Source organism: Pogona vitticeps, chromosome 2 (genome assembly GCF_051106095.1).
Source record: "Pogona vitticeps strain Pit_001003342236 chromosome 2, PviZW2.1, whole genome shotgun sequence".
Taxonomy (NCBI): domain Eukaryota; kingdom Metazoa; phylum Chordata; class Lepidosauria; order Squamata; family Agamidae; genus Pogona; species Pogona vitticeps.
The window spans coordinates 298,159,482-298,169,545 of NC_135784.1; positions in this window are offsets into that span (position 1 = coordinate 298,159,482).

The following is a 10,064-nucleotide window of genomic DNA, read 5'->3' on the forward strand; positions in this document are numbered from 1 at the left end:
TTGGCACATTTGAATGGGCCACAGACTGAAAAATGTGAGAAAGCAATTTTATATTAATCTGTTTGTGCTGTATCCTCGTTTAGGAGGAGGGGGCCCTGGAACCGGAGAAGAACTCCTCAAAGGGTTTAGATCAATAAACTTTTGAGAATGGTTGCCCTAGAACAGCTGTTCTCAAGTTTTCTTTGGCCATGGCCTTAAACACAATATGAAAGAAATGTAGGATGAATCGTGTTTGCGTTAAGTCACATAGCGAACTTTATAATGTGGGGTGTAAAGAATGGTTTCATTCTGTGGCCCCCTTCAAATGTGCCAGGGGGCCCCCCAGGGAGGCATATGGCCCTCATTGGAAATGGCCACTCTAGAACATTTCCCCAAATCAATTTCAAAGGAATGGGGATGCACTTGCCAAAGAATTTCTCATTCATTTTATTGGGATGTACAAAAAGTTGCCCATGGAAGGTGGATGCCCTTTAGACTTGAAAATAAAATGAAAAGAATCCACGTTTTCAATTGCTAGGCAGTTTTTGTTAAGCCTTCACTTCACATGGCAACTATCACTGAATCGTCAAAGATTCAAATAGCAGTGGTAAATAACAAATACACACACACACACACACACACACACCAGAGCCACTGTTATAATCTCAGCCTTATCTCAGAGCTTTCTAGCCGATAAGTTTGAAGTTACAGTAGCCGTTCGCCATCATTGCTAAATGAAAGGATTTGCTTTCAACTTGTTTGGATTCACGTTTTTGTGTGATGTTATTGGCACTTCGCTGTAGGTTATCAGGCACCTATTTCTTCATGTTTGGTAGGTTTCTGCTATTTGGAAGAGAAGAAATGATGGCTGTACTTCACCGCCTAATAGATGAGAATCCTAATCCTATGATAGAGAGACACTGTAACATTCCTGGGATTCCTCCCCCTTGTGAAGTGTTAGGAGGGTTTTGCTTTGTAGAACAGATCCTGGTCTTGCTTTGATACCTTTACAGGTTGTAGTTTCCTCAGTTTGTTCATAATACCGGTGGGCAAGCTCAGAGTATGCTAGTTATGAGATCTTTTGAAGTTTTTAACAAAGGATGCATGTCTGGAGCTGTTAAAATGTACCACGCCCTGGGTATGTCTCATAATACTACTCTTTCTGTATCTTCTGGGCTCCTGTTGGGCCCATTAATTACCTGCTTGTCCATCAACGTGCTTCTGCTCAACCTTAACAACTTACTTCAAAGATGGTCATCTTTGAAAGTGATGGATGGACTATTATTATATTACAGTTCATGATCAAAGCTTAGAAGTAACTAGTTATTTTTATTTTATTTATTTATTTTATTTATTGTATTTATACCCCGCCTATCTAGTTATTTCGACCACTATAGGCGGCTAAAATAGTTTTATGAATTACCACTAATATATTATTATATATTATTATTATATATTATTATATATTTTATATTATATATTATTATATATTATTATTATATATTACCACTAATATAGTTTTATGAATTAACTTTTAAAGGGCATTTAAAATATTTAAAATAAGATATATTTTGCAGGCATTTTCCAGGTTTTATGATATTCTTTTATCAATCTTTAACATCAAAAGCATTGGGTTTTTTGGTTTTGTCTTTTGGGTTTTAAAAATACAGTGGTGCCTCGCATAGCGAGGTTAATCCGTTCCGGATTAACCTTCGCTATGCGAAAACATCGCTAAACGGGTATAAAAAAGCCATAGAAACGCATTGAACTTCGTTCAATGCGTTCCTATGGCTTGAAAACTCACCGTTAAGCGATGTTTCTCCATAGCGCCGCCATTTTCGCGCCCTCGGTAAGCGAGGGCAGGGCGCGAAAATGCGGCGCGGACCTTCCGGCGGCCATTTTGGAACCGCCGATCAGCTGTTCTCCCCCGCTTCGTTCTGCGAAGATTGCTAAGCGAATCGCTTAGCGATCATCGCAAAGCGAAAAATCGCCATAGGGGCCATCGCTGAGCGAACGCTCCAGCGATGGCCCGGACCCCCTCGCTATGCGAATTCATCGCATAGCAAAGCACTCGCTAAGCGAGGCACCACTGTATTTCGAATATCTGAATTGGCCACTACGGGGAAGATGAGAATAGTTCCCCCATTTTTTCCTGGCTTGCTAATAACAACAGTGTGATGCCTTAAAACATGCAGGATGATACATTTGCTTGCACAGTCAGTGTGACATGCCACTAAAAGAAAGCTGGATTTCAGGAAGTAATGACTTATGCAATGAGTTCCTTTTAAAATGTGACATTATGAGCTCTCCGCTCAGTGAAGCTGGACTGAGACCACAAAAGCTCCTGAAAAATAGTACCTTTAAAAAAAATTGTGCTTTACATTCCTGGTTCTCAATGGTAACTAATACAGTATGTTTTCTGAGCTACTCAGAAAACATACACACAGACATCTGATTATGGCACACTCCTGGCATCTGGTAAAAACACACTCCTTGTTACCACAACCCCACAAAAGAGCACGAGACAGAAGCACTGGCCATGACTTGGGACATGTAGGAGTCTTTCTCCACTAGTTATTCAGGCTATGCCCCTGTAACTCCAAAAGTAAGTAAATGGTGCAGGTAAACTGCAAAGGGAGTGTTCTGCATTACATTCACAATATACTGTAATCACCCCTTCCTTGTGAGAGAAAGGTATTAATTAGAAGTTTGTTACTCTCAAACTTTGCATGGACCTTTCCTTCTTCATCCACGCTAATAACAGCAAGTACTTTTATTCAAGGAGGCCCAAAATGAGTTTTTGTGTGTGTGTGTGTGTGTGTGTGTGTGTGTGTGTGTGTGTGTGTGTGTGTGTGTGTGTGTGTGTGTGTGTGTGTGTGTGTGTGTGTGTGTGTGTGTGTGTGTGTGTGAGAGAGAGAGAGAGAGAGAGAGAGAGAGCGAGAGAGAGAGCGCATCATTAAGGCAACAGGGAGTCAAGTCACAAACAGCTGCTAGGTAGGCTAGGAAGGGGTGAGAGGTTTGGGAAGGCCTCAGGAAATCAGGGGTGGGCAACTTTTCTGGACTGAGGGCCAAAAAAAGAAGGGGTGGAATGAATTCTTTAAAAAATTCTAGATAGCAAGGGCTCACATAGGCCTCTACTGGGGGAGACTCAGTAGGCTGTCTACAGTATGTCCTAAGCTGGTCAAAAGACAGACTAGTCAGTGGTACAATTGAGATACCCTTATACTATTCTCAGGGAGTTTTATCACTGCCGTTTGCCTCTAAATGAATATGTGACTTCTGTGTAAGGCTGGCTGTCAAACCGTTCCTTGGAGTTCTTCCTAGACTTCCTGCTGAGCTTCTGTCACAGAGCAGTCTGTCGTCAGATGGCAGAGAAGAAGCCCTTTAGATTTCTTTTATGTTGCACCAATATAATTAATTGCCCAACCATTTTAGGTGAATCAAAGCTATCATTTCGCAGATATAACTACCTCAAACTGTTACTAAAGGTTACATTTCCACTAGCCAACTCATTCTTAAACTGTACCACAGCACCATCTGCTAACATTAATATATGGAATTTAAAACTGTTCTTCTGTGCCAAGCTCTCTCTCCCCCCACTAAATTGGATACCTTAATGAATTTGTGTCTGCAAGGTGTCTGTAAAAATAATAATAATCACCATTTGCGTAGCACATTTCAAGCATATAAAGCACTTTGTGTACAATATATTTAGAACTGCCACTTGATTTTGCTGAGAAGTAGGGGCAATTGGCAGGTTCAGACCAGATCTTTGTCAAGAAAGTACAGTGCTTAAACTGGAAACCTTTGGATCAGAGACAGTCAGCTCTTGTGGTGATCCACAGAACTGTAGCATAGTGTAATGTTGTGTCACGTCATGTTGTAACTCACAGCCTGGACTGGTACTGCTCTGCCAAACTAGCCATTGGATCACCCTCGACAAGAAGAATTACAAAATGGCTGCCTGTTGCCTAAGCAACAAAGTCCTCATGGCTTCTCTTTCATTCCAGTTTGTACTTTGGATGGCCTCCAGCCTTGACTTCCTGCATCCCAATTGGTTATTGACAACTAACCTGTCCTCAAATTTAAAAACAAAGGGGGGAAAATCCTCCATGCTTGTTTGACTGATTTAAGCTAATTAATCTTGATTCTTCTTGGATAGTGACTTATGGTTCCGCCTGAGGAGCTGAGAAGGAAGCAAAAGCAGTTTTAATAGCAGAGCAACTTTTTTTAAAAGTGTGTTTTACTCCTTGTTCTTTCACCAATTCTTTTGAATAGCAGGGGTGACCAATTATAATAGTAATATCTTAGAACTGCAGATCTGTAAGGGACCCTATGGATCACATCCAGCTGCTTGCACTGAGGCACAGCAAGGAATTAAACTCTCAACCTCTGGCTCCATAGCCAGATGCCTAAACCACTGAGCTACTTACTCATCACCAAAAAAGAAGGCAAAACTGGCACACATTTGCATTAAGTGTAAGCATATTAATTTAGACTTGTCGTTGTTTAGTCGTTTAATCATGTCTGACTCTTCATGACCCCATGGACCAGAGCACGCCAGGCCCTCCTGTCTTCCACTGCCTCCTGGAGTTGGGTCAGATTCATGTTGGTTGCTTTGATGACACTGTCCAGCCATCTCATCCTCTGTCATCCCCTTCTCCTCCTGCCTTCACACTTTTCTAACATCAGGGTCTTTTCCAAGGAGTCTTCTCTTCTCCTGAGATGGCCAAAGTATTGGAGCCTCGGCTTTAGGATCTGTCCTTCCAGTGAGCACTCAGGGTTGATTTCATTCAGAATTGATAGGTTTGATTTCCTTGCAGTCCAGGGGACTTTCAAGAACGTCCTCCAGCACCACAATTCAAAAGCAGCAATTCTTCGGCGGACAGCTTTCTTCCATACATCGCTACTGGAAAAACCATAGCTTTGACTATGCAGACTTTTGTCGGCAAGGTGATGTCTCTGCTTTTTAAGATGCCGTCATCCCTTTCCTTGCAAGAAGCAGGTGTCTTTTAATTTTTTGGCTGCTGTCACCTTCTGCAGTGATCATGGAGCCCAAGAAAGTAAAATCTGTCACTGCCTCCATATCTTCCCCTTCTGTTTGCCAGGAGGTGATGGGGCCAGTAGCCATGATCTTAGTTTTTTTATGTTGAGCTTCAGACCATTTTTTGCACTCTCCTCTTTTACCCTCATTACAAGGTTCCTTAATTCCTTCTCACTTTCAACCGTCAATTAATCTATACACATAGATGCAAATAGAAATTTTTATTATGATTTAAATAGGAAGCCCAAACATCTCTTTCATATGGACACGACTCTCTTCTGAGTCTTCTGTCCAAGTACTAAAAGCTGATAGAAGGCTTCAAGACTCTCCCTTCTTACAAACAATCCTAACCTAGGTATGACTGGACAATCCTACAAACAGAGTACACCTCCAAAATGAAGACATCCTATCTGGACAGGAGATCCTGACAATATTGGACCATGCACTGGTAATCTCAAGAATTCACTACTGCAATGGTCTCTCCATGGAGCCACCCTTGAAGATGGTATGGAACCTTTAGCAGGTCTAAAGTGTGGCAGCCTGGCTGATTTCCAGTGTAAGTAAATGTGATCATATCTCCCTGCTCCTGGCAAGCTTGCATTGACTCCCTGTTAGTTTCCATGCCAGATTCAGGTTGCTAGTTTTGACATACAAAACCTTAAACAGTAGGAGTGTCTCTCCTAAAAAAATCAGCACCCATTTCACTTGGTGCTTCCAGGCCTTGTTACTGAGGGTGGCCACCCTGAGAGAGATTAGAAGTACATCAACTAGGAAGTGGGCCTTCTAGGTTTGGGGTCTGTCCCTGTGGAATAGTCTTCCATCGGAGGTATGCCAGGCCCATTCCCTCCTAACTTTCACGAAACTGATGGAGGCAAAGTTGTTTAGAAGGTTGTTTTAACAATATAATCTGCTGAAGTTAATTTATGAGCTGTAATTATGTATGTGTTACATGTCGCCATTTGGTTTGTCTATCTTGATTTGGTTGTGTACTGTATATGTTGTGGAGTAGGGGTTGGAGTAGGGACGTGGTGGCACTGCGGGCTAAACCACAGAAGCCTGTGCTGCAGGGTCAGAAGACCAGCCATAATAAGATTGAATCCACATGATGGAGTGAGCTTCCATCGCTTGTCCCAGCTCCTGCCAAACTAGCAGTTCGAAAGCATGTAAATGCAAGTAGATAAATAGGTACCATCTTGGTGGAAAGGTAAAATAGTGTTCCCTAGTCATGCTGGCCACGTGACAATGGAAACTATCTTTGGACAGGCGCTGGCTCTACGGCTTGAAAAGCGGGAGGAGCGCCGCCCCCTGGAGTCGGACACGACTGGACTAAAAAATGTCAAGGGGAACCTTTACCTTTACCTTAGGGGTTGGAGAGTAGGTGGGGCTAGCATTATTGTATTGTTATGTTTTTATGTAGACCACCTAGAGTAGTGATCTTCCAATATAAGGCACTATAGAAATCACATACAATTAAATAAATAAAATCCTCTGTAAAGCAGGACACCTAGACCAGAGCTTGGATATAACTAATTAAAAGTAAATGTAGTTACCTCCAACTATTTCCTTTTTCGGTAACAAGGGTTGTGGCTGTTAAATTTCCAAAGTAACATAATGAGTAGTTACAAATATATATTTTTGATGTAATGAGTAGGTTTTTTCCTAGTACCTCTTAAAGAGCATTTTAAGGTATTTTAAATGCATCTTGACATCAATTGTTCACATTGTATGCCATTGTTATGAATTCTTCACATTTTATGCCATTGAGCTGTAAGTGACAAAAAAGATATTGTTCAGTATTTTATATTCTTCATTTTTGTAAAGTTTCTTGTACAAACTATGAAAAGGCTTTGAGATCCAACATTTTTGTTAAGTATTTTCAAGGTGCAATAGCAGGATTAGTGTTTGGAGAGAACAAGGGAGCACTGGCCTATATTTCACTAGCTAGTAATTAGGGATGAGACTTTCAGATTTCTTGGACTGCAATTCCCAGAATCTGCCCAGAAGCCATGAGGCTGAATTCTGGGAGGGGGAGTCCCAAAACAACGAATGCCCCCTCCCCAGTGCACAAGGCTCCCTGGGAGTCCCAAGACTTCAAGAAGGGGGGGATAGTTCAGTGGAATGCTCTCTCTATAGAGTCTAGTGGGCATTGAAAGAAACCCTACCATGAAGGGGCATCTGGTACTTCAGAATACAAAGTCAGAATTCAAGAGGATCTTCATTTATTGGAGGACTGGAGCAAACAAATGAAAACAAAATGAGTTTCAACAAGAAAATTTAAAGTCTTGCACTTAGTTGGAAAAATACTGGATGTGCAAATGTAGAATGGCAGAAAAATGGGTTGACAGTAGTACTTGGAAAAGGATCTAGGTGGTTTAGTAGACCACAAACTGAAGTCAATATTGTGATGTGACAAGGATAAGAAGGGGGGGGGGAGAAAAAGTAATGCTATATTAGGCTCCATCTATAGAAATAGTGTCCAGAACAAATGAAGTAATAGTACCACTCTACTCTGTGTTAGTCATACTATGTCCATTTCTAGGCACCACAGTGTAAGAAGGATATTGAGAACCTGGAACATGTCCAGAAGAGATAAAACAAGGTGACCAAGGTGATAAAACATGTAGAAACCAAGCTCCATTAAGAATGGCTGAGGAATTGGGCATGTTTAGCCTAGAAGGGGAAAGACTGAGAGTTAACATGATCTTCAAATATTTGAAGGGCTTTCATGTAGATGGAGCAAGTTTGTTTTCTCCAGCTCCAGTAGGTAAGATTTGAAGTAATCAGAATGACAATAGAGATTATTTCCAATAAACATTTGGACAAGCTTCCAACAGTGGAAGGGGACGTGGTGGCGCTGTGGGCTAAACCGCAGAAGCCTGTGCTGCAGGGTCAGAAGACCAAGCAGTTGTAAGATCGAATCCACGCGACGGAGTGAGCGCCCGTTGCTTGTCCCAGCTCCCGCCAACCTAGCGGTTCAAAAGCATGCAAATGCGAGTAGATAAATAGGTACCATCTCGGTGGGAAGGTAAACAGCGTTCCGTGTCTAAATCACACTGGCCATGTGACCACGGAAAGGTTGTCTTCGGACAAACGCTGGCTCTATGACTTGAAGAGCGGGATGAGCGCCGCCCCCTAGGGTCGGACACGACTGGACAAAAATTGTCAAGGGGAACCTTTACCTTTTACCTTTTTCCAACAGTGGAACAAAACTGCCTCAAGAAGTTGTGGAATCCCCTTCATTGGCGGGTTTTAAGCAGAGGTTCATCATTGTCTTAGAACTGCAGAGGTGGAAGGGACCCTGTGGATCAAGTCCAGCCCCTGTCAAGGAAGCACAGTGAGGAATCAAACTCTTGATCTTTGACTCAGCAGCCTGATACTTAAATCACTGAGCTATCTAGGAGTTGGAAGACCAGCTGTCAGGGTTGCTTTAATGATGGCTTTCTTGCTTTTTTTCTGGAAGATGGGCTCCATGGCCCTTGGGATTTCTTGCAGCTCTACAATTCTATGCTTCTGTTCTATGAAATAAAACAACAACAACAAGGCTTACAAAGATCAATACATTCACAACAAATGATTTTTTTTTAAAAAAAAGTCTACAAAGGTGCTTGTGACCACATTCAGCTGAAAGTACTTAACGGAGCTTTTGTGAGTTCTAGAAGCATATTCTGCAGGGGCAACTCTATAGTATACCACGTCATGAAAAAGGCAAATATACTTCTGAGCATGCCTAAATGGCATACCTTGAATCTGTGTGAATGAATCCCAAAGTCCAGCTCGCCACTAAGTCCTGGGATTTTGAGCGACGTGAGCTGTTTTTTGTCGCCCACCCCGGAAGGACAGAGGCATTGCGGGAGCACGCAGCGTGAGGGGTTGGAGACACTAACCCATTTAAGGGGCTGCTCCATTCCACCTCGTCCTCTTCGTTTTGGGCACCCACCCACCCTCCATATTTCTAGTGTGAGTTTTCTGGTCGCCTATTTTGGGGCCGGATAGGAATTTTTGACCTTCATCCTGATTGGCCGTGGATGGGGGGATTTTTCGCCTATCCCACACTGGAATAGGGTTTGTTGGCTTTTGGTGAAATTAATTTGGTCACACTGGCGGGTAGTGCAGAAATAACGGAAATTTTGGTGTGTCCCAGTTTGTAAAATCAGGTAAGCCAACAGCGCATCTGACCTTCCAGCATTGCGGATTGTGCAATTACAGTGCCTGTGGGGGGAGGATGCGGTGGGCCACTCCCGGACCAACAGTCATTGGTTAAAGATGGGGGTATTTATTAGCGGCTAGCCAGGATCCTGCGGTCTCGGGACCGCTGGAACTTGGGGGCTGGGGACTCACCCTTTTATTGAACAGGGGGTATGGGAATACCCTGCATTTAACCGGTTTTCCACACTACCTCAGGCCCTCCTTTATTCCTTTATTGGCCGAAAGGCAATTTCTGATTTCTTCATTTAAATAAAGTGTGGCCCACATTTAATCCAATTTATTGCCTCAAGTCTCCAGCAACCACGAAGGCAGCCTTCTATTCCTAGAGAGCTTGAGTCCAAAGCATAAGTTCTTGATAAAGAACCCCAGAACCTGATTATTGGGGGCAAACAGTACTGAGCAACAGTGGTATAGTATTAGAATAATATGCTCTGAAGTTCACCCCAGTCATTACTCTGGTAACTGCATTATGCTTTTGAGCCAGCTGAACTCTCTAGGTACTTTTTAAAAGCAACTGGAACTTTAAATAAGTTGCAGTTGTCCGATCCAGATGCTACGAAGGGACGACTGGTGATGGTCAAGTTTGACTTTGCTATCCGTGCTCTTCATTCCTCTTCAAGCAAACATGAAAATGGCTAGCCAGAATATTAAATATCTCTCCTCTTTTTCCAAATAATCCACAAGACACATGATCGCCATGGGGGTGACGCATACCTCCCTCAAGGTTTCTAATGTTATGTCTTGGCATCAACCTGCTCCTCGCTTTGTTTCTCCAACCCCTCCCTCCACCTCGCCTGCTTTTTTGTGGATAGCCTAGGCCCCAAAATCAATTACA